This window comes from Mobula birostris, chromosome 14, assembly GCF_030028105.1.
Source record: "Mobula birostris isolate sMobBir1 chromosome 14, sMobBir1.hap1, whole genome shotgun sequence".
Taxonomy (NCBI): Eukaryota; Metazoa; Chordata; class Chondrichthyes; order Myliobatiformes; family Myliobatidae; genus Mobula; species Mobula birostris.
In genome coordinates this window covers 46,472,663-46,497,789 of record NC_092383.1, presented here as the reverse complement: position 1 = coordinate 46,497,789, position 25,127 = coordinate 46,472,663, and the positions used below count along the sequence as shown (strand labels likewise).

The 25,127-nt window shown below is 40.4% G+C and overlaps 1 protein-coding gene across 7 annotated transcripts in view; it reads right to left on the bottom strand.

The window, feature by feature from the left end:
- The window catches only part of secisbp2l (SECIS binding protein 2-like), a 195,633-nt gene that overhangs the window by 119,730 nt on the left and 50,776 nt on the right, over nucleotides 1-25,127 (bottom strand). The window contains exons 1-2 of one of the 7 annotated variants that reach the window (XM_072278486.1): nucleotides 5,345-5,452; nucleotides 4,130-4,221 (exon numbers count right to left, since the gene is read on the bottom strand). The exons of 5 other annotated variants lie outside the window; for them this stretch is intronic. The gene's annotated coding sequence lies outside the window, so the exon portion shown is untranslated. Of the gene's footprint in view, nucleotides 1-4,129; nucleotides 4,222-5,344; nucleotides 5,453-25,127 lie in introns of those variants that run through there. One more of the 7 variants, XM_072278485.1, reaches the window with a different exon arrangement.

Below are 25,127 nucleotides of genomic sequence, written 5' to 3'. Positions count from 1 at the left end.
TTCTGATCTCATCTCATTGATTGGAACAACTGACTTCCAACAGCTTTTTTAGAAAGGCAATACCCACGGTTCACATACTTTTTTAGTTTGCATACTAAAGAAACAGAAAATGCGTTGAACACAAGTTCGAACATGAGAGATTCTAGTTTTATTCAAGCCAGAAAATCTGCCAAAATTGCAAATTATAGAGTTCAAAGCAGGCCATTCAGCTCAACTTGTCCATGCTGACCAAAATGCCCCATTCAATCTAATCTCATAGAGTGGCATTGTAGCACTGCTGTTAACACAACTCTCTACAGTGCCAGCAACCAGAATATCGGACATCAGTTCCCATCATTGTCTGCAAGCAGTTTGCACATTCTCCCCATCACTGCATGGGTTTCCTCCTACATTCAGCACTGTACCACATGGCCATAGGGATTGGTAGTGCTTTCTTTACTGTTTGCTGTATGCCTTAACTAGATGTTAATGTATAGGTACAACTTGAGTTTACAGATGTCATAAAAATTGGTAACATTCTGCATTATGTGGAGGATAGTCTCAGGCTTCAGAAATATAGTCATCAGCTGAAAAATTGCACAAAACAATGGTGAACTGAACCAAGTTCTGTTAAATGTCGTGTTATATTTTGGGAAATCATATATTCCCCCAGGGAATACTAAACAACAGAAAGGACTACAAACTTTGTAGATTCGCATCCACAGATCCCTGAAGACAGCAAGACAGGTAGATTGGCTAGTAAGTATCGCACTTGGGATGCCAGCTTTCATTGCATGGTGTATGAAACAGGAAAGATGTGGTACATTTGTACAATATTAGCAAGGCAGTTTTATTCACCACTACATAGAAATGATGCTACTGCTCTGAACATCAAAGGATGCCCTTTGATATTAGCCAAATGCATTGGTGCCCTAAGGAAAAGGCACTAGCTGTCCATTGTATCTATGACTCCCACAATTTTATTGACCTCTATCAAGTCACCTCTCATCCTCATTTGCTCCAAAGAGAAAAGACCTAGCTCACGCAATCTTGCCATGCCAGAAGTAATTAGAATCTGAAATACACTGTTTGAGAGGGTGGCTGAGGCAGAAGTCCTCAACATTTAAGAAACATCTGGATGTGAAGACATTGAAGGCTGTAGACCAGTCTTTCTCTTGAGATAAGCACACATGGATTCCAACTTCAACTGAAATAAGGTTATTTCCATCCTCGCTCTTGATGCTTGTTAAACAGTAAAAATTTATGAAAAATATGTAAACTACAATACAATTCACTTCCAAATAACACAATCCATCTTGTGTAACATTTACAACAGCAAAGCAGCAGGCCAGCATGTGTGAAAAAAGTCATGGCATGTAGAATGAAAATTTTCTTCCAATTTCCTACTACATTGGTAGTTTGTTTGCTCCCATCAGTCGGTCGGCAGCACGCAAGGGGAAGTTGGGGAGGTAATTTGGGAGGGAGAGTCTGATGCCGTAACCCATCTTGGGCAAGTCTGTTCAATGCTTGGAAAACGCAGTTCATTCTCCCCATCAGCCTACCATCCTCCACTCTGTACAATACAGTTCTCACCAATTATCAATGGCCTCCGCTAACTCACATCAAATAATTGAGAGTGGGCTCAACCAAATAAATACAGTCCTACCGCACACTCCCATACTGGGCTGAGAGACCCCCCCCCCAACGAGATTGCGAATGGGCTACTCGGTCACTGTCCACCATTGCAAGCACTAGCATTGTGCGAAGTTCAAAAAACTACTTTTTTCCAAATTATGATCCCTCACAGAACCCCTAGTGATCTCTGACGGAACCAGAGGGTTTTGCAGAACCCCAGTGAGAAATGCTGCTATAGACCAAGTGCTGGTAAATGGTATTGGTGTAGGCGGCTTCATGAATAGCATGTACAGAGTGGGCTGAATGATCTGCAATGTGCTGTATAGCTGATTTTTAAGTGCAACCCACTTCCCAACAACGAGTGGGAAAAACAAAGTTTATCTGTTCTATTTTAACAACTATAATTTGTTCTTGTGGCATTATATTCAACAAAAGAATACTCAAAGGAAACATTAGGGTGAGCTGCAGCTGCCAAAAAACAATGACTTGCTCATAAATTACAAAGTGAGCACATTTTCAAACATCTTTACAAAGTTTGATCATAGACAAAACAAAAACAAGTGTAGTGAATAAATAACGAAAATTATTTTTGAAAATTACAGTCTCTATGTAGTTCATGCATGTCCCATACCCAGACAAAATTAGCATTTTAAGTCATCAGCTGTTCAACAGCAGCCTTCACACAAATTTCATTCAGCAATCCATCCGATCTGTTTTTCCCCATATCTCCTGTGGAACAAGAACTGATCCACATTTTCTTCTGAAATTATTTCAGGCTAACATTCACAACACTAATCAACAAGTACATTGAAAAAAATCTTGTTTTCTCAGTGAAAGCCCGTGCATTCGTGTTTCTAATAAATATTAAATTTTCACAAGAGTATTCATTAGAGTTCAGTTTTTTTTTAACCTGAAATAGTGGACTTTTATTAAAGATCTTTGACGAAAATAGTTAAAAACCATATCAATCAAGAAAGCTAAAATCAAGTAGCAGTGGCATTTTAAGGCATTTGTAAGAGAACTATCACAACCAACAACATAATGAGTAAGAACATTTCTTCAGAATAATGGAGTTGCTGCACTTGGTTGGATCCATTCACTGTTTCAGTCATTCAGTGTTGAATGAAGATATGTTTATTGAACAGAAATTGACAATGATCTCAAAAATCGTTCTCCAAATCAACTTCAGACATTTTAGATCATTCTAATTTTAAGAATCTGAGAACCTATGATGTTATCGTTTCAATTCTGACGGTAAATTTTAGCCATCGGCCATTAAATGCAAGAGTTTAGTGCAAAAATATTTAAATTCAGAATCTCAGATGGAGACGAGAGGGCGCACAGGAGTAAGATATACAAGTGGCGTCGCAGCAACAACCCTGCACTCAACATCAGTAGGACCAAAGAGTTGATTGTGGAGTTCAGAAAGGGAACACAAACCAATCCTCAGAGGATCAAAATTAGAGTGGGCAACTTCAAGATCTAAGGCATCAAGATCTCTGAGGATCTAACCTGGTCCCAATGTATCAATGCACCAGTAAGATGGTGCTTGTATTTTATTCAGAGTTTGAGGAGATTTGGTTTGTCACCTAAATCACTCAAAAACTTCTACAGATGTACCATGGAGAACATTCTGACTGGCTGAATCACTCTCTGGTGTGGGGGGGGCGGGGGCGGGGGAAGGGAGGCAGAGGCTGCTGCACAGGATCAATAGAAGCTAAAGGAAGTTGTAAAATTAAGTCACTTCCATCGTGGGTCCTAGCCTCTGTAGTATCCAAAACATCAAGAATCAGTGCCTCTGAAAGGCAGCGCCCATTATCAAGTACCCTCATCACCCAGGAAGGAGGTACAGAAGCCTGAAGGCACATACTCAATGATTCAGGAACAGCTGCTGCCCCACTGCCATCCAATTTCTAAATGGACATTGAACTACTGTTCATGGGTTCACTTTGATATATATAAATATATATAGATATAAAAGATATATATATATATATAAATATATATGTGTGTGTGTGTATATATATATATATATATATATATATATATATATATATATATATATATACACACATATATATATATATATATATACACACACACATTATTTAACTTTTTAAAATTTAACTTTTTTCCTATATTATCATGTATTGCATTGTACTGTTGCCAGTAAGGTAACAAATTTCACGACATACGCCAGTGATATTAACCCGATTCTGATTCTAAATTGTGTGCATTGATCTAAGTTGCAAATAACTTAATTCCTGCAGTAAAATCTACTTTGTGTTGTAAAGTAAAAATACAATAACAAAACCAATCAAGCACACCAAGGTTACTAAAAAGGCAGCATGTCAACAATTTTATATACTTTCAGTTAAAATGAAATTCAATGAGACCTCTCATTAACCATTATAAATGGAACAATTCAATACTTTTGCATAAACTGTTGATTTCTTAGGAGCAAATTATGAACAAACAGGTGACATTGTCTAGGGGAAACTAAATATTCTTTTACCTGCTATTTACAAAACAATCCTTCCAGTTTCCTATTACAGTTGGCTAATTCACTATATTCTAGCACATGCTGGCACACTGGAATACTAGTTTCTGTAAATGAAACAAAACAAAAAGAAAACATTAGTGCTTTCTGAGATGATAGTTTGGCACTTATACAAAATAACTTGTAATTTAAAATCTCTTCAAAATTTCAGTTTCCAGAAGAAAAAAATACTTTCTGCACAGTAATCTCTGGCAATTATTAATGACTATTTGAGCCAATTTAGATAACTTGATGGGCCAGATGTCCTAATTCTGCTCCTCTTAGTCTTATAATTTAAAATATTGATTCTTGGAGGAATTTCTTCGCCCAGAGAGTGAACCTGTGGAGCTCTCGTCCACAAAAGGCTGGCGGCCAGTATCGTAAGATATATTGAAGTACAATGGATTCTGGTTAATTGGTACACATGGGGAACCAAGGCAGCTGCCCTAATTAGCCAAAGTTTCATAGTTAAAAAGGTATAAAAAAAAGACTTAACTGACTAACAAATTGTGTATTTAAATGAAATACTGAAAAAAATTAGAACACTACCAATGCTATAAAACAGTTACTGTTAGAGGAATTCATCTAGTGAACGCTGCCATGTTCTTTCAATTGTAAATGAACAAAACCAATACAGCCACTAACAACTGCCTTTGTTGATTGCATTCTCCAGATCTTCATTTTCATTATAACATTCAAAATGATGGTTGATACCTTCAAATTCTTTGTAGTTCCTAACCTGAAGTGGTGAAATCATTTCATTTTAACTTCTGAGATTTCTTGGTGGTGGCTGATGGAGTAACAGCAATCTGCCATTGCTCCAACTCTAATTATCTTACCATTTCCAACCCGCCTTGAAACTTTTTTTAAGTGTGATATTCTTTCATTATGGCTGGAAGGAGTGCCAGAAGTACTAAAAAGGATGATCTTCCTGCTTCTTTGGATTCTATTATGGATTTGCTGCAAACTCATACATGAGAAGCCTCTGAGAAGTTTCAACAATTCAGCACTGAATTTAAACAAATAGACGGTAAATTGGTTTCTGTTCAACAAACTCTTGATGAACACGATAAACGTATTAAAAATAATGAGGAAATTTTGTCGCCTCTGGAAACGGAAGTGGATGAATTGCAGAAGCTTTGTGAAAAGCAATCGAAGTCTAACAAAAAGTTAAGACAGAAGATTACCGACCTAGAAGATAGAAGTAGAATGAACAACCTACGGGTTCCAGGGCTCGAAGAATTAACCGAAGGTAATCATCCTATGGAAATTTTTGCAAACTTTTTGCACGAATTATTTCCAGAGACTTTGACGTCTGTGCCAATGATCGCTCGAGTTCATAGATCTCCTGCGTTCAGACCTCCTAACGATCGGAGACCAAGATCAGTAATAATCTGTTTTCAGGAATTTAAAACAAAGGAACTCTTAATTCGTGAATCTCGTCGAAGAGGCGTGATTGACTATAATGGTCGCAAGATTAGAATTGTTGAAGATTATTTGCCTGAGGTTATGCAAGAACGTGTTAAATTCACAGAAGTTATGTCCGAGCTTTTTAATAAGGGTTTCAAGCCTTCCCTTAATTACCCAGCCCGACTCAGAATCACACTTAAAAACGGTTCTTTCAAATGGTTCCGCTCAGCTGTTGAAGCACAGAAGTTTTTAAAAATCCAAAGGCTAAAACTGAATGCTAGCTGTTTAGTTTCTCCTTACATGAAGACACAAGATTAAACTTTTAATTCGCATATCCCGTCGAAGGGGCATGATTGGTTACTGGGTGGAATATTAAGATTCTCGAATATTATTCGCTTGAGGTTATGCAGGAACATGTTAAGTTCAAACAAGCTCTGTTGGAATTTTTTTAATAGGGGTTTTAATCCATCTCTTGGCTACCCAGTTTGACTGAGAAACTCATTAAGATGGATCCTTTGAACGGTTTCGTTTTAATGCTGAAGCATAGCGATCTTTTAAATTTGAAGGCTAACTGCTTAATCTGTTTTTCCATGAAGATATAAGATTAATGCTTAATGTCTTTCTGTATGACTAATTGTATCTTTTACTTTGGTAAACCTTTGTAATTAATTTCCTTTCGTATTTTTAATACTGTATTTTTGATATACGAGAATTGAATCTCTTGTTTGGATATTGTTTAGTCTAGGTTGAAACTAATTGGAGCGATCACCAGGTTTTTTGGGGGGGTTGTCAGTAGTTATAGATTCTATTGGTCTTTTTTTTCTTTGGGAGGTGGGCGGGGGTATGGTTTTTTTCCCTAGAAGCTGTTTTCGAATTTTTAGCCAATTTGTTGCTTGGTTACTATTTCTCAAGGTTCATGGCTTGATTTTTAAACTTACATTTTAACCCTTCTTTTAAATAACACTAAAAATGGACCAAAGTATTAATTTACTTAGTTTTAACATGAAAGGGTTAAATCACCCTGTTAAACGTAATAAGATTTTTGCTTATATTAAGATATTTAAGGTCCTTTTTTTTTTACAAGAAACTCACATATGCAAATATGATAATCTATGTTTTTTTAGCCGTTGGAATGGACTTTGTTCTCACTCTTCTTTTCAGGCCAAATCTAGAGGAGTTCCGATTCTTAGAGATAATACACTTTCCTTTGTCCAACATAAAGTAGTGTCTGATACTAATGGACGTTTTGTTATAGTTTCAGGAAAACTAGATAATAAATTAATAGTATTTGCCAATGTATATGCCCCAAATGTAGATGATCCAAGATTCTTTGAGCATTTTTTTTTTGTTTTTACCAGATCTGAATCTTTATTCTTTGGTGATGAGAGATTTTAACCGTTGGCTAGACCCAGTTTTAGACCGATCATCTTCTAGATCAGCATCTCTTAATAAATCAGCTTTGCTTATTCAATCCTTTTTATTTAAGTGTGGTATAGTTGATGTTTGGTGTTTTTTTTACACCCTTTAGATAGGGAGTATTCATTTTTCTCCCCATGCTCATCATACATATTCCAGGATTGATTTTTTTTTAAAATCAACAGTCAAATGATTTCATCAGTTCGTTCCTGTGAAGATAAACAGATTGCTGTTTCAGATCATGCTCCTATATTTCTATCTTTAAAACTCTGTTCTTCCTCAAAGCAACAGATTTTGGCATTTTAATCCAACTATGTTATCCGATAAAATTTCTAGAGAAGCATATTAGTTTGTTTTTTGAAGGGAATAAAAAGGAACAGACTTCTAATCTTATTGTATGGGCCACTTTCAAGGCCTATATTAGAGGACAAATTATTCCTAATACTGCGAGTGTTAAGAATAAAGCTAATAAAGACAGATTTCAATTAGCCAATCAATTGAAACAATTAGATCAAAAATATCCTATAGCTCCAGATCCTGTTTTATATAAAAGACGTGTTGAAGTTAAAACTAAGTATGATCTTCTGTTAACATATTCAATTGAAACTCAACTTCTTAAAGATAAAACTCAATTTTACATTCATGGAGATAAATCAGGTAAAGTATTGGCCAACCAATTAAAAACTTCTGTAGTTAATCGACAAATTAAAGAAATTTGCAAAACTAATGGTGATAGGACAACTGATTACTCTGAAATAAATGATTTGGATTAGATTAGATTAGCTTCAACTCTGTCATTGTGCCAAGTACAAAGCCAATGAAATGCAGTTAACATTTGACTAGAAATGCAAAGAATAATGTTATTTACAAAATAACTACGAATAAAAAGTGCCACAGCTCACAAATATAAAAGTAATGAGACAGTACAATACGGCTTCATAGCACTGTGATGTGAGGGTCACAGCCTCCGGGAAGAAGCTCTTCCTGTGCCCTGCTGGTGCGGGAGCGGAGGCTCCTATAGCACCTACCAGATGGGAGGAGTAAAAAGTCCATGGTTAGGATGAGATGCATCCTTGATAATGCTTTTCGCCCTGCCTAGGCAACATTTATGGTAGATCTTCTCAATAGTGGGCAATTGGGTGCCAATAATCCGCTGGGAAGTTTTCACCACACGCTGGAGTGTTTTGACAATAGACCGCCATTTACTGTGATCATGGCTGATCATCCACAATCAGTATCCAGTTCCTGCCTTATCCCCATAACCTTTCATTCCACTATCTTTAAGAGCTCTATCCATCTCTTTCTTGAAAGCATCCAGAGACTTGGCCTCCACTGCCTTCTGGGGCACAGCATTCCATAAATCCACCACTCTCTGGGTGAAAAAGTTTTTCCATAACTCTGTTCTAAATGGCCTACCCCTTATTCTTAAACTGTGGCCTCTGGTTCTGGACTCACCCATCAGCAGGAACATGCTTCCTGCCTCCAGCATGTCCAATCCCTTAATAATCTTATATGCTTCAATAAGATCCCCTCTCATCCTTCTAAATTCCAGAGTATACAAGCCCAGTCGCTCCAATCTTTTGACATATGACAGTCCCGCCATCCCGGGAATTAATCTTGTGAACCTACGCTGCACTCCCTCAATAGCAAGAATGTCCTTCCTCAAATTTGGAGATCAAAACTGCACACAATACTCCAGGTGTGGTCTCACCAGGGCCCTGGACAGCTGCAGAAGGACCTCTTTGCTCTTATACTCAATTCCCCTTGTTATGAAGGCCAGCATGCCATTAGCTTTCTTCACTGCCTGCTGTACTTGCATGCTTGCTTTCAGTGACTGATGTACAAGAACACCTAGATCTCGTTGTGCTTCCCCTTTTCCTAACTTGACTCCATTTAGATAATAATCTGCCTTCCCGTTCTTACCACCAAAGTGGATAACCTCACATTTATCCACATTAAACTGCATCTACCATGCATCTGCCCACTCACCCAACCTGTCCAAGTCACCCTGCATTCTCATAACATCCTCCTCACATTTCACACTGCCACCCAGCTTTGTGTCATCGGCAAATTTGCTGATATTTCTTTTAATTCCCTCATCTAAATCATTAATATATATTGTAAACAGCTGCGGTCCCAGCACTGAACCCTGCGGTACCCCACTGGTCACTGCCAGCCATTCTGAAAGGGACCAGTTAATCGCTACTCTTTGTTTTCTGTCAGCCAGCCAATTTTCAATCCACGTCGGTACTCTGCCCCCAATACCATGTGCCCTAATTTTGCCCACTAATCTCCTATGTGGGACTTTATCAAAGGCTTTCTGAAAGTCCAGGTACACTACATCCACTGGCTCTCCCTTGTCCATTTTCATAGTCATATCCTCAAAAAATTCCAGAAGATTAGTCAAGCACGATTTCCCCTTCGTAAATCCATGCTGACTCGGACCAATCCTGTTACTGCTATCCGATCCGATATGGGACAATTGCCATATCACACTGAGATGCAGTTAGTGAGTATGCTCTCAATGGTACACTGGTAAAAGTCCATCAGTATCCTGGGACAGAGATGAGCTTTCTTGATGCTCTGCAGGAAAGAAAGGTGCTGTTGCACCTTTTTGATTAGGATGGAGGAGTTCAGGGACCAGGTGAGATCCTCAGAAACGTGGACATCAAGGAATTTGAAGCTTGATACACGCTCCGCTACAGCTTTGTTGATGTAGATGGAGCCTGAAGTCCACAATGATCTCCTTGGTCTTCTGGGTGTTAAGGGCCAGGTTGTTGTCGGTACATCACACGGCCAGGTGCTAGACCTCGTCCTTGTAGGCTGTCTCGTCATCCCCTCTGATCAGGCCAACTACCGTGGTGTCGTCTGCGAACTTGATTATGGAGTTAGAACCATGTACAGGAACACAGTCACAGATGAAAAGGAAGTACAGAAAAGGACTCAGCACACAGCCTTGAGGCATGCGTGTTTAGGGTGAGAGTGGAGGAGGAGAGGTTGTCCAACTTAACTGATTGGGGTCTGTTAGTCAGAAAGTCCAAGGTCCAATTGCAGAGGGATGAGCTGATACCAAGCTGGCAAAGTTTAGCGATCCGCTTGGCGGGGATCACAGTACTGAATGTCGAACTAAAGTCAATGAACAGAATTCTGACGCAAGAGTTGGGGCTGTCCAGGTGGGTCAGGGCAGAGTGAACTGCCGTGGAGATGGTGTCCTCTGTTGACCTGTTGGTGCGATAGGCAAACTGATGGGAGTCGAGGGTAGTGAGCAGACAGGATTTCAGATGTGATAGAACCAGTCACTCAAAGCACTTTGCAATGATGGGGGTGAGTGCAAATGGACGGAAGTCATTCAGGCCCTTGGCAGTGGAATGCTTCAGCACTGGCACGATGGTGGCGATCTTGAAGCTTGTGGGGACAACTGCCTGGGCCAGGGACAGAGACAGATTAAAAATGTCCGTGAAGACCCCGGCCAACTGCCCTGCACAGACTTTGAGCACATGGCCAGGTATTCCATCTTGACTGGCTACCTTCCACACATTCACCCTGCTCAGGGTGGCGCAAACATCGAAAGTGGAAAGTGAGAGAGACAGTTCACCAGGTGGGAGATCCGCTTTGAGGGTGACCCCCTTGTTCTCTCGGTCAAAGAGAACGTAGAAGTAATTGAGCTCATCAGGGAGGGAAGCAGAGCTGGAAGGGGGCACAAGACCTTTAGAGAATTCTGTTCTAAACTTTATAGTTCTGATTCCCCGAAAGATAATACTGTAATGAATAATTTTCTAGCTCAATTAGATATCCCTGGACTTCCTACAGATAATTGCAAACAGATGGATCAACCCATTTCTTATGAGGAAATCGCCGAGGCTATATGGTCATTACACTCGGGGAAGGCTCCGGGTCGAGATGGATTTTCTGGAGAATTTTATAAGGCTTTTTCTTCATTAATTATACCGCAGTTACACTTAGCCTTTCAAATTGGGTAGTTTGCCTCAATCTTTTTACAAAGCTTCTATTTCGCTTAACCTAAAAAAGAACAAGGACCCAGCTGAATGTTCTTCATATAGGCCAATTTCATTAATCAATGCGGTTACTAAAATTCTTTCTGAAGTTCTGGCTCGTAGGATTGATAATATTTTACCTTCTATTACTTCTGATGATCAGACTAGATTTATTAAAAACCAACATTCCCATTTTAAAATACGCCGTGTAGTATATGTTATTTACTCTCCTTCTCAGGAGATATCAGAACGTGTGATATCCTTAGATGCTGAGAAGGCCTTCAATCGGGTTGAATGGAATTATCTCCTGCTTGGGTTCTACTAATTTTCAAAATTCCAAACCATTTAAACTTCACCGCGGAACTAGACAAGGCTGTCCACTGAGTCCTTTGCTTTTTGATCTAGCTTTAGAACACCTTGTCATTGCTTTTCGAGAATCTAATGATATCTGTGGTATTTTAAGGAGAGGTATCACCCACAAAATCTCACTTTATGCTGATGATATATTGCTTTTTATCTCTAATGTTGAGACAGTGTTACCTTGCGTACTTTGTTTACTCTCCCGTTTTAGCCAATTTTCAGGATATAAACTGAACCTATATAAGGGTGAATTATTTCCTTTAAGTAATTTGGTATCAGTTAATACTAATCTGCCTTTTAAGATTGTAAGGAATCAATTTACTTATTTGAGTGTAACAGTCACTGAGAATTACAAACACCTGTTTAAAGAAAACTTTCTTACTTAATTGAACCATTAAATATCATTAAATTGGTCACGTCTTTCAATATCATTGATTGGACAAATTAATTCTATTAAAATTAATATTCTACCTAAATTTATATATCTTTTTCAGGCTTTTTATTCCTAAATCTTTTTTTTGACTCTCTTGAATCTATTTTATCCTCCTATACAGGTGTCCCCCGCTTTTCGAACATTCACTTTACAAAACCTCACTGTTACGAAAGACCTACATTAGTACCCTGTTTTCGCTTTCAGAAGGTGTTTTCACCGTTATGAAAAAAATCAGTGCGCGATAAAAAAATAAGCGCGCGAGAAAAAGCTGCACGCACCCGGAGCAGCCGCTCTCCCCCGGATTCGGAACGGCATTGCTTTAACACGTTGCATTGAGCAGCCGTTTGCAAGATGAGTTCTAAGGTATTGGAAAAGCCTGAAAGTGCTCGTAAGGGTGTTACATTTAGCGTAAAACTAGACATAATTAAGCATTTTGATCATGATGAACGAAGTAAGGACAAGGTGAGTTTGACTTGTGGAAATTGATGAAGATGATGTTGAAGAGGTTTTGGCATCCCATGGCCAAGAATTGATAGATGAAAAGCTGATGCAATTGGAAGAGGAAAGGACAATAATCAAAACCGAATGAGTAATGATAAAGTACGACTTTAATTTTGAAAGGGTACGTCGGTTTAGGGGATATTTGCAAGATGGTTTCAGTCCTTACAAAGAACTGTATGATAGAAAAATGCGCGAGGCTCAGCAGTCAAGCAAGCCTTCCACATCAGCCACAGCAGACGACAAACCTTGACCTTCCGACATCGAGGCGGGCAGTCATAGGAGAAGATGAGCCACCTGCTCTAATGGAAACAAACGACGAGATGACACCCCAGTGTCCCACCACCCCAACACCCAGGCCGCGGACAGATACAGTACCGATTCGCGGAGAATGCGCGAATTCTAATTAATTAGGTGCCACCCCACACGTAAATGTCGGCCCAGATCAGAGGGGATGCAATCGGCACTGATCTGAACCGACAACTATGTGTCCGGCGGCACCTAATTAATTAGCATGTTTATTTCGACTTTTTTCTTAAATATGTGCTGTGTGCCTCCTGGCTACTGCTGGACTCCTGCGTGCCTCGTGGCAATGTATCACTCGGCGGCCTGGAGGGTGGGGATCACTGCACCACCCAACCTGCGATGACTCAGTCTAACACACCATCATCAGTGTGCTCGGCAAGCTGTCCCGATTCCGGTAAGTGATACTACACTGTACATACATTATTTCTACTTTATATCGGCTGTGTATTTTTACGTGTTATTTGGTAATGATTTGGCAGCTTCATAGCTTAAAGGTTACTGGAGAGCACTTGCGCCGTGTTTCTGCGGACAGCGCTTGCGTGAGATTTTCGCTTCGGCGAACAGTGCCGGCAATGATTGTGGAAAAATATTTCTACTTCATATAGGCTGTGTATTAATCTTATCATTCCTGCTTTTACTATATGTTACTGTTATTTTAGGTTTTGTGTGTTATTTGGCATGATTTGGTAGGTTATTTTTGGGACTGCGAACGCTCACAAAATTTTCCCATATAGATAAATGGTAATTGCTTCTTCGCTTTACGCCATTTCCGCTTACGAACCGTTTCATAGGAACGCTCTACCTTCGGATGGCGGGGGAAACCTATATATGGAAAAATAAACGTCCTTGTTTAAAAACGTCCTTGTTCATTTTCAAAAACCTTAGAAGTCTGGAGGTTTAGCCTTACCTAATTTTAGGTTTTAATTACTGGGCAGTTAATATACGGTATCTTACGTTTTGGCTATATTATATTAATTTTTGCTCTTATTAATAATATTAATATTTGGCTATATTATATTAATCGTGTAGACTGTCTGGTATGGGTTTCTTTAGAAGCTAACTCTGTTAATAAATTTTCTAATATTTCTCTTCTTGGATCCTCACTTCCTTTATTTGAAAGTAAACTAACTGATAATCTAACAACACACACAAAAAATGCTGGTGAACGCAGCAGGCCAGGCAGCATCTATAGGAAGAGGTACAGTTGACGTTTCGGGCTGAGACCCTTCGTCAGGACTAACTGAAAGAAGAGATAGAAAGAGATCTGAAAGTGGGAGGGGGAGGGGGAGATCGGAAATGACAGGAGAAGACAGGACGGGGAGGGGTGGAGCTAAGAGCTGGAAAGTTGATTCGCAAAAGGGATACGAGGCTGGAGAAGGGAGAAGATCATGGGACGGGAGGCCTAGGGAGAAAGAATGGGGAGGGGATCCCAGAGGATGGGCAAGGAGTTATAGTCAGAGGGACAGAGGGAGAAAAAAAGGAGAGGGGAGGAGAGAAAAAAAGGAGAGGGGAGGAGAGAAAAATAAATAAATAAGGGATGGAGTACAAAGGGGAGGTGGGGCATTAACGGATGTTAGAGAAGTCAATGTTCATGCCATGAGGTTGGAGGCTACCCAGATGGAATATAAGGTGTTGTTCCTCTAACCTGAGTGTGGCTTCATCTTGACAGTAGAGGAGACCGTGGATAGACATATCAGAATGGGAATAGGACTTGGAATTAAAATGACTGGCCACCGGGAGATCCTGCTTTCTCTGGCGGACAGAGCATAGGTGTTCAGCAAAATGGTCTCCCAGCCTGCGTCGGATCTCGCCAATACATAGAAGGCTGCATTGGGAGCAGCAGATGCAGTATATCACCCCAGCCAACTCACAGGTCAAGTGTGGCCTCACCTGAAAGGACCGTCTGGGGCCCTGAATGGTGGTGAGGGAGGAAATGCAAGGGCATGTGTAGCACTTGTTTCGCTTACAAGGATAAGTGCCAGGAGGGAGATTGGTGGGAAGGGATGGGGGGGGGGGAAACGAATGGACAAGGAAGTCGCGTAGGGAGCAATTCCTGCAGAAAGCAGAAATGGGGGGGGGGGAGAGGGAGGAAAGATGTGCTTAGTGGTGGGATCCCGTTGGAGGTGGCAGAAGTTACGGAGTATTTATGTTGGACCCGAAGGCTGGTGGGGTGGTAGGTGAGGACAAGGGGAACCCTATTCCTAGTGGGGTGGCAGGAGGATGGGGTGAGCACAGACATGCGTGAAATGGGAGATATGCATTTGAGAGCAGAGTTGATGGTGGAGGAAGGGAAGCCCCTTTCTTTAAAAAAAAAGGACATCTCCTTCGTCCTGGAATGAAAAGCCTCATCCTGAGAGCAGATGGGGCGGAGGCGGAAGAATTGTGAGAAGAGGATGGCATTTCTGCAAGAGACAGGGTGCAAAGAGGAATAGTCCAGGTAGCTGTGAGAGTCCGTAAGCTTATAATAGACATCAGGTAAGCTGTCCCCAGAGATAGAGACAGAAGGATCAAGAAAGGGGAGGGAGGTGTCAGAAATGGACCAGGTAATCTTGAGGGCAGGGTGAAAGTTGGAGGCAAAGTTAATGAAGTCAACGAACTCAACATGCGTGCAGGAAGCAGCGCCAATGCAGACCTCGATGTAGCGAAGAAAAAGTGGGGGACAGATACCAATATAGGCTTGGAACATGGATTGTTCCGTAAAGCCAAAAGAAAGGCAGGCATAGCTAGGACCTTTAGTTTGGAGGAAGTGGGAGGAGCCAAAGGAGAAATTATTAAGAGTAAGGAGTAATTCCGCTAGACGGAACAGAGTGGTGGTAGAGGGGAACTGGTTAGGTCTGGAATCCAAAAAGAAGCGGAGAGCTTTGAGACCTTCCTGATGGGGGACGGAGGTATATAGGGACTGGACATCCATGGTGAAAGTAAAGCAGTGGGGGCCAGGGAACTTAAAACCATTCAAATAATTCAGAGCGTGAGAAGTGTCACGAACATAGGTGGGAAGGGATTGAACAAGGGGGGATAAAACAGTGTCACGGTATGCAGAAATGAGTTCGGTGGGGCAGGAGCAAGCTGAGACAATCGTTCTAACCAGGACAGGCAGGTTTGTGGATCTTGGGTAGGAGGTACAAACGGGAAGTGCGAGGTGTGGGAACTACAAGGTCGGTGGCAGTGGATGGGAGATCCCCTGAGCTGATAAAGTTGGTGATGGTGTGGGAGACAATGGTGCTCCTTAGTGGGGTCATGATCGAGCGGTAAATAAGAGGAAGTATCCGCGAGCTGGCGCTGTGCCTCGGCAAGGTAGAGGTCAGTACACCAGACTACAACAGCACCCCCTTTATCAGCGGGTTTTATAATAAGATTAGGATTAGTGCGGAGGGAGTGGAGAGCAGTACGTTCGGAAGGAGTGAGGTTGGAATGGGAGCAAGGTGTGGTGAAGTCGAGACGGTTGATGTCCCGTCTGCAGTTAGCAATAAAGAGATGCAGAGCAGGCAGAAGACCAGAGCGGGGCATCCATTAAGAGGAGGAGGGTTGAAGACAGGAGAAGGGGTCCATCGGTGGGAGTTGGAGATTCCTTGCTGAAGAAATAGGCTCGAAGACGGAGCCAGCGGAAGAAGAGTTCAGCGTCATGGCAAACGCAGAATTTGCTGAGGTGTGGGTGAAGGGGGACAAAGGTGAGGCCCTTACTGAGGACAGAGCGCTCTGCCTCAGAGTTAAAGGTCAGAGGGGATGGTAAAGACCCGGCACGGATGAGAAGTGGGATCAGAGGGGGGAGGGGGAGGGAGGCTGGTGGTGTCAGTGGAGAAGGGAGGGTTGGGGTGAGAGGAAGATGGAGCCTCTGAGGGCCCAGGAGTTGACCGTGGGATCTGAGGGAGACAAGGTTGCAGAGTGGTGGTGGGGGAAAGGGAGACGAGAGTCACAATAGCAGCACATGAAGGCCCGGCCTGGAGTTCAAGGCTGGAATCGCAGTTGGTGGTCGCGCAATCGCTTTGAAAGTGTCCATGGTCGTTGGAGCCCGCATTGATGGTGCTGGAGTCCGGGTTTTGAATATGCCCTGGGTTGCTGGAGCCGCCGAGACCAATGGCGGGGGCTGCGATCTGAAGTTCATGCCTGCTAGCGTCGGGGAGAGCAGGCTTTGGGGTCTGCAGATGTAAGATCTTACAATCCTTGCCTAACATGACAAAGTCAAAGAAAGCGCAATTGTAGGCATGGATCCGACGGAGGATGAAATAATGGGCAGGTCCATTACAAATGGTGAAGAAAGTGTCCCTGAGGTGTGGAAGGGTCTGGTGTAGGGACACCAAGTACCTCCGCATGGCGGAGAGGGTCTGGATACAATTTAGAAAACATTTTGGTTTATTGAGATTTTCCCTTTCTAGTCCTATTTATTCTTTTTTAAACCCTCCATGACTGATTTAGTTTTTAAAGAATGGGACAGGTTGGGTACTAAACGTTTTTGGGATCTGTTTGTTGGAGGAAATCTTTTCTCATTTGAGCAATTGTCAGCTAAATCTAGCTTACCCAAAACTCACTTTTTTATTTTAAAAAAAAAGGTATCTACAGATCAGAGACTTTCTAAGATCTCAATTATGCACATTTCCGATAAGCTCAGGAAAGAACTTACTAGATGTAATTTTTAATTTGATACCTTGTCACAATGGTTCAATATCTAACATTTATGGTATTTTACTGGAGACGAGGAATGTACCTTTAAACAAAATTAAGAACCTTTGGGAACAAGATTTACAGACATCAATATCTCAGGAAACTTGGAATGAAATTTTTAAGTTGGTTACTATTTCATCGCTATGTGCTCGCCATTCCCTCATACAATTTAGGGTGGTACATAGAGCCCATATGACTAAAGATAAGCTATCTTGTTTTTACTCGGATATATCTCCCTACTGCGACAGATGTAATAATGGAAAAGCTTCATTAATTCATATGTTTTGGACTTGTCCATGTCTTGAAAAATATTGGAAGGAAGTTTTTCAACTTTTCCTTTATTTTTCAAAGTCAACTTTAAGCCTAATCCTCTGACGGCCCTATTCGGTATTGTTGCAGGACAAGGTATCAAGCTGAAGACATTTGATTTACATATTTTGGCCTTTAGCACTCTTATAGCTAGGAGGGCACTTTGGTTTAAATGGAAAGGTGTTTCTCCTCCTACTCGTGCTCAACGGTTATGCGACGTTATGTCATACTACGATTTGGAGAAGATGCCTCAATTTCTGAATCTCATCAAGACTTTCAAACATTGCGGGGACCCTTTCTGAATTATTTTCAAAACTTTCAAAACCCTCAATTTGTTGTTTAAATTTAGATGCTGGCTATTATTAATTTTTATTATATAAGAAGGTATTTTGCCTTTTTCTCTCCTTAATAAACAGCTTCCGTCTTGGTAGGGGTTAGACCATTTTTTTGTAATTTGGAATTGCCTAACTGCTCATTACTTGCCAACTATCATTACAAAAGCCATTGCTTTTTGAATACAAACATATGCAACTGACACTATTTAAAAACTGCTCACTCTGAGCACAATGTCATGTCAAAACAGCCAAACAATTTCACACGACTCATCACAAAGTGTTCAGCAACAGTCTCCTGTCCCAATTAAGTAGCACAGTGCCCCAAATAATCCAAGGGAATCTGGTTATTTTCTCAATTAGATTTTATTCTTTAAGACTTGTCCCAAATAAGCAGCTGCCTCAATAAACCAGAATCCACTGTATTTGTTCATACTTGAAGGATCAGCAGTGACACCAAGGTTGCTACTGAAGTTGATGATCAGCCAGAATCACATTGAACAATGGTGAGTTCTACTCTTGCTCCTATTTCCTACATTTCTATGTCACACACAGGATATTTTTTTAAATCATGCTTTTGAAATAGCAATTTACAACAGTATTTCCAAGTCAAAGTAAGATGCTACTCTACTAACTATACATTTTACACAACGGACATTGAATCCTCGGACACTACCTCAATTTAAAAATAATATAGTATTTCTGTTTTTTGCACAATTTTAATCTATTCAATATATATATACCGAATAAGATTTACTTACTTATTATTATTTTTTTCTTCTGTTTTATGTACTGCATTGAACTGCTGCTGCTAAGTTAACAAATTTCACGTCACATGCCGGTGCTAATAAACCTGATTCTGATTCTTGTACAAATCATAGACCACAAACAAAGCAACATTTAGAGAATTTAAGATTTTTGTCAAAAAAAATCTACATGTACAGCAGAGGAACAGGTGTTAAATTAAGCTAATCTCATCTGTCCACATCCCTCTATTCATGTGCCTACTTAATGGATCTTAAAAATCACTATCATAATTAACATTTCAGATATGTATGTAAAAAAATCTAACTGCACATCCCCTTTGAACTGTTTCCCCTCTCATGTAAAACTGCATTCCCCCCCATGTTTGACATTTTTACCTCAGGAAAAATGCTGTCCACAGCCCTCTTGTAGCTTTATATATCTCTACTCAGCCTTTGAGGATTTCGAGTAAACAATTCAAGTTTTACTAACTTCATAACTCTTGAGCCAGGCAACATCCTGGCAAACCTCCTGTGCACCATCTCCAAAGCTTCCATATCTTTCCAGTAACAAGGAAAAATTGAACACAATGCTCCAAACATAACCAAGCCAAAGTTTTAGCATAGCTGCAAAGTATCCTGGTGACTCAATAGCCAGACTGATGAAAGTAAGCAAGCCAAATGCCCTCTTCACCACTCTACCTACATTATTTTCTTTCAGGGAGTGATGGCTTTGCACCCCAAGATCCCTCTCTGCAGCAGAAGTCTTGGGTGAATTAAGTTGTTCGAGGAAGTCTTGAGGAGGACTTCAGAGATTGCATCCATGATGGCTTTCTAGAACAGCATGTTACATAAAGGGAATATGCTATGTTTCTGTGCAATGAGACAGATAAAATTAGTGATCTTGTAGTTAGGGATCCTCATGGAAGGAGTTTCTCATACAAGTGGAGGGTGCAATAGTTTGATCGAAAACCAGTGTACTATGCCTGAACAGTGGAGTCTACAATGGGATGAGGGAGGATTTGGATAGGGTAGACTGGGAACACAGGCTGCAAGGTGGGACGGTTGAGGTACAGTGGAAGACTTTCAAAGAAATTTTTCCAGATCCTCAACAAAAGCCTATTCCAGTTAAAAGCAAGGACAGTAAGGGTGGGCACAGCCAGCCTTGGATAACTAAGGAAATAAAAGGCGGCATCAAACTAAACGCCAAGAGCAGCGGGAATCTGGAAGGCTAGGAAAATTTTTTAAAAAGCAATAAAGAACCATTAAGTGAGCAATAAAGAAAGTGAAGCTAGATTATGAAAATAAACTCGCATAAAATTTAAAAATGGGTAGTAATGCTTTTACAATTACATAAAGTGGAAAAGGGTGGCTAAAGTGAACTTAGGTCCCTTGGAGTACGAGAAGGAGGAATTGATACTGGGTAATGAGGAAATGGCAGTGGCTTTGAATGACTATTTTATGTCTATCTTCACAGTGGTTCTAGGTATAGTATAGTTATAGTAGAGGCTTTGGTGATAATTTACCAAAATTCTCTTGACTCTGGGCAGGTTCTGGAAGATTGGAAGATGACAAATGTCACACTACTGCTCATAAAAGCATGCATGCAAAAGGCAGGTAACTATAGGCCAGTTAGTTTAACATCTGCAGTTGGAAATTGAAATAGCGAGGCATCTGGAAGATATCAGGCAGACACAGCATGGATTCAGCAAAGGCAGGTCCTGTTTGACTAACTTACTGGAGTTCTTTGAGGATATAACAAGTGCAGTGGATAGAGGGGAACAGATGAACGTTATTTACTTGGATTTCCAGAAGGCGTTCGTTAAGGTGCTGCATAAAAGAATTATCCATAAAATAAGGAAGCGTAGAGTTCGGGGTGATGTATTAGTATGGATAGAGTTATGGTGAAATAATAGAAAGCAGAGAGTTAGGATACATGGGTGTTACTCTGGTTGGCAATCAGTGGTGCGCAGTGTATCACAGGGGTTGGTGCTGGGCACTTGAACACCAATAAATAAAGTAGGGGCATATGAGCTGAATTGGCTACAGTAGATTGGGAAAAAATGGACTATAACATCAGCCAATAGATGAACAATCTCAAATATTTCAAGAATTCAATATATTCAATGAGATATACTATATAAAATTTCACATTTGTAGCTAACTGGTGTGGTTAAAGGTAAAATTAGATCATTTGACAATTCTGCTCAAAGTAAATAGACTAGCATGATATGAAAGCGACATTCAAATGTCACGACAAAACTAAAATACATAACTGTTACAGCCTCAGTAACGAGGACCACAAGCATTGCAACATCAAAACATATAACTGTGGAAGCATTCTTCAACAGAGGCAGTGATTGTAGCAGTCTTCAAAGACACCAATTCCAATATGGAGTGCAGCAATAAACATGGCAGTGTGATACAAACAACAGGAATTCTGCAGATGCTGGAAATTCAAGCAACACACATCAAAGTTGCTGGTGAACGCAGCAGGCCAGGCAGCATCTCTAGGAAGAGGTGCAGTCGACGTTTCAGGCCGAGACCCTTCGTCAGGACTAACTGAAGGAAGAGTGATTCCTTCAGTTAATCCTGACGAAGGGTCTCGGCCTGAAACGTCGACTGCACCTCTTCCTAGAGATGCTGCCTGGCCTGCTGCGTTCACCAGCAACTTTGATGTGTGTAGTGTGATACAAGGAGATTTAACAGACAATGGACATCATAGAATCATAAAAAAATACAGCACAGAAACCGGTTCTTTCAGCCTGCTTTATTCATGCAGATTGTGATGTACATCTACGCCAATGCCATTTGCCAGAATTGGGCCTGCATTCCTCAAAACTCCACAGGCAGAATCCTCCCCATCAGGGGAATGCTCCCTTCTCACTACTACTGGTGAGGAGATATTCAGAAACAGCTTTTTTCCCCTATTCCAGATTTCTGAATGGTCCAAGAACACTACCTTGTCATTCCTATGTTTTCAAGATTCCAGTATATTAATTATCAAAGAATGTGTAAATTAGATTAGATTAGATTCAACTTTGTCATTATGCCGAGTGCAGATACAAAGCCAATGAAATGCATTTAGCATCTGACCAGAAATGCAAAGAATAGTGTTATTTACAAAATAACTGCGAATAAAAAGTGCTACAGCACACAAATGTAAAAGTACTGAGACAGTATAATATGGGTGCAATGCTGCTTAGCGCTGTGATGTGAGGTTCAGCAGTGTCACAGCCTCAGGGAAGAAACTCTTCCTGTGCCTGCTGGTGCAGGAGCGGAGGCTCCTGTAGCGCCTACCAGATGGGAGGCGAGTAAAAAGTCCATGGTTAGGGTGAGATGCATCCCTGATAATGCTTTTCGCCCTGCCCAGGCAGCATTTATGGTAGATGTTCACAATGGTGGGCAACTGGGTGCCGATAATCCGCTGGGCAGTTTTCACCACACGCTGGAGTGCTTTACCAGAAAATTATACAACTGTTACATACCTTATGAATATCTTGTGACTATCTTATGAGGATGATGTAATGGTCTTTTGGAGGTCACATGATGTGATTCTTCCACCCCCCCCCCCGATGTGAGGTCATGTGATGACATGCTCACCATGGGTATAAAAGGAGACCCCTGGGGTGACGCAGTTCGTTTTCCAGTTAGAACGTTAGCCAGATACTCCATTCCGATGCGTACTTGCTTTATGATGCAGTTTCAACTTAAAACAGAGTTTTACGTTCTATTGTAAGGTACAAAAGTGCTGGACCGGCAGTTTAACCAATTTCTGCCACGTTTGTTGATCTATCTTTTCAGTAATATTAGAGAGCGAAGACAGAAACCCAAAGGAGTCATTCGACAGTTGAAAGGATCGACCATTATTGAATTTGTTCAAGAAAGAGTGATCTGGGGGATGTCACGTGATGACGTGGGATTGAGACGTGTAAATCCAGCTCTCCCGTAAAAAATTAGCAAAGTACCGTTTAAACAAAGCAAAGTTGATAAATACTTTCCAAAAACTACTTATAAACTTCGCAAGACTACTTTACGATATGCCTCGTAAACTGCAACAGAAGAAGTCTGTTGTTGCGAAGTCGCTGCGAGATGGGAAGAAAAAAGGGCCTACTGCAGCGATGGAGCCTCGGATTCAGGATCTCCTTCGGAGGAGACGCATTTTATCTCTGGTGTAGGAGAACAGGGAGCAATGGCGGCAGTAGCGGTCTCTAGGAAGAAGATGCCGGAAATGTGCATGCGCAAAGAAGTGCGCATGAGCAAATCGACACAATTCAAGCTACAAGAACTGATGACCACTGCAAGTGAAAGTGACTGAGAGTCAGAATTGGATTCCGCAGAGAATACAAATGAAGAGGAGGAGGAAGAACTGGAAGAGACTGGAAGTAAAGGAGGCGACAGAGACATAAGAGAGGCTTTATTGCAAGAAACGATTGAATTAAGAAAATTAAGAACAGAGATTAAAGACATGAAGATGTGCTATGATAAAGCTATGAAAAGACAGGACAAAATGGATAAGAAACTTCAGAAGATGGAAAGAACAATGGAGCATATTAACGATAGAGTGGAAAAAACAGAAAATGATATGCTTGTCTGGAACACAGAATAAAATTGACTCTTGGAGAAAGTGGACGTGTTGGAAAATTTTAGTAGACGAAATAATATTAAAATTGTTGGTCTTAAAGAAGGTACAGAGGGAGATAATCCAATAGAATTTTTTCAAAGCTGGATTCTGGAAACTTTGCAAATGAAAGAGGAAGACCGATCAATTGAAATTGAGCAGGCACATAGAGCTCTAAGACCAAAACCACAAGATGACCAATATCCACGATCAATTTTAATCAAATTCTTAAGATTTCAAGACAAAGAAAGGATTCTACAGGTGGCTACCCAAGCTGCCAAGAATAGAAAAGGGCCATTGATGATAGAAGGAAAGAAAATTTTTTTCTACCCTGACATAAGTTATGAGCTTTTGAAGAGAAGGAAGAAATTTAATCCAGTGAAAAAGTCCTATGGGATCACGGTTATCAATTTATATTGCATTATCCTGCAACCTTGAAGATTTTTTTGGCTGGTGGAGAAAAAAGATTTTTTGACGATTACTGGAAAGCGGAGGAGTTTGTGCGAGATTCTTTGAATATTCACCAGAACAAACCCAGGGGAGTGAGATGGATTGAAGATGAAGACTGGGTCAAGGAATAGACCTGTTGGATTTTTAAAGGCGGATGAATAGATAAATATATTATTAATTATATAAGGGGGAGGAAGAAAGGTTAAAATTTGAGGAATATTAGCTGGGAATAGTGACATTAATTTTTTTAAATATATACATACAATTTTTTTGTTACAGGGCAGCTGGAAGAAATACTGACCAATTGCTACGCTATTCATGTGTGCAAGTGTGGCAATAGCCACGACCCGCAAAATGGAGGGGGGTAGTGTTGTGTATCTTTTCATTCACAACATTAGTAGGGGGGTATTTTGTTATTTCTCTTTCTGTATCATATTTACCTTTTATTTCTTTCTTTTTGCCTGGATGATTGGGAGGGAAACACATAGCAACATGGTGAACTTCAAAGAGATTCCCCAAGGAACTATGAGAGTTGAGAAGCTGAGTAATGTTTTAGATTGGAGTAACTTTGTTAAGAATAATGACTAATTTATTGAATTTTTTGAGTTTTAATGTTAATGGGCTTAATGGACCGGTGAAAAGAAAAAGAATCTTAACACATATTGAGAAAATGAAGGTAGATTTAGCCTTCTTACAGGAAACGCATTTAACAGAAACAGAACATCAGAAATTAAAGAGCGATTGGGTGGGTAGTGTTGTTGCAGCTTCATTTAATTCAAAAGCTAGGGGAGGAGCAATTTTGATTAATAAAATGTTACCAATTAGAATACAAAATGTAATAACCGATTCTGCGGGGAGATATGTGATTATACACTGTCAACTTTTTTCTGAATTATGGACCTTCATGAATATTTATGCACCAAATGAAAATGATGCAAAATTCATACAAGAAGTTTTTTTGAATTTGGCTGATGCACATGAAAAAATATTAAAAGGAGGAGATTTTAATTTTTGCCTAGACCCAGTCTTAGATAGGTCAACTAAGGCCGTCACAAAATCGAAGGTAGTAAAACTAACTGTATCATTGATGAAAGATTTAAATTTGATTGATATATGGAGAAGAATCAATCCTAAAGAAAGAGACTATTCCTCCTATTCTAATAAGACACAAAACTTATTCAAAGATAGATCTTTTCCTATTATCAATGCATATTCAACACAGTGAAAGATATGGAATATACAGCAAGATCATTCTCCTCGATTAATGACAATAATAATGACTGATAAGGAAGAAGTGGCTTATAGATGGAGATTTAATTCAACATTATTAAAACGTCAAGATTTTTGTGATTTTATGAAAAAGCAGATCCAATTTTTTTGGATACAAACTCATTCAGTGGATGATAAATTTATACTATGGGATGCGATGAAAGCATATTTGA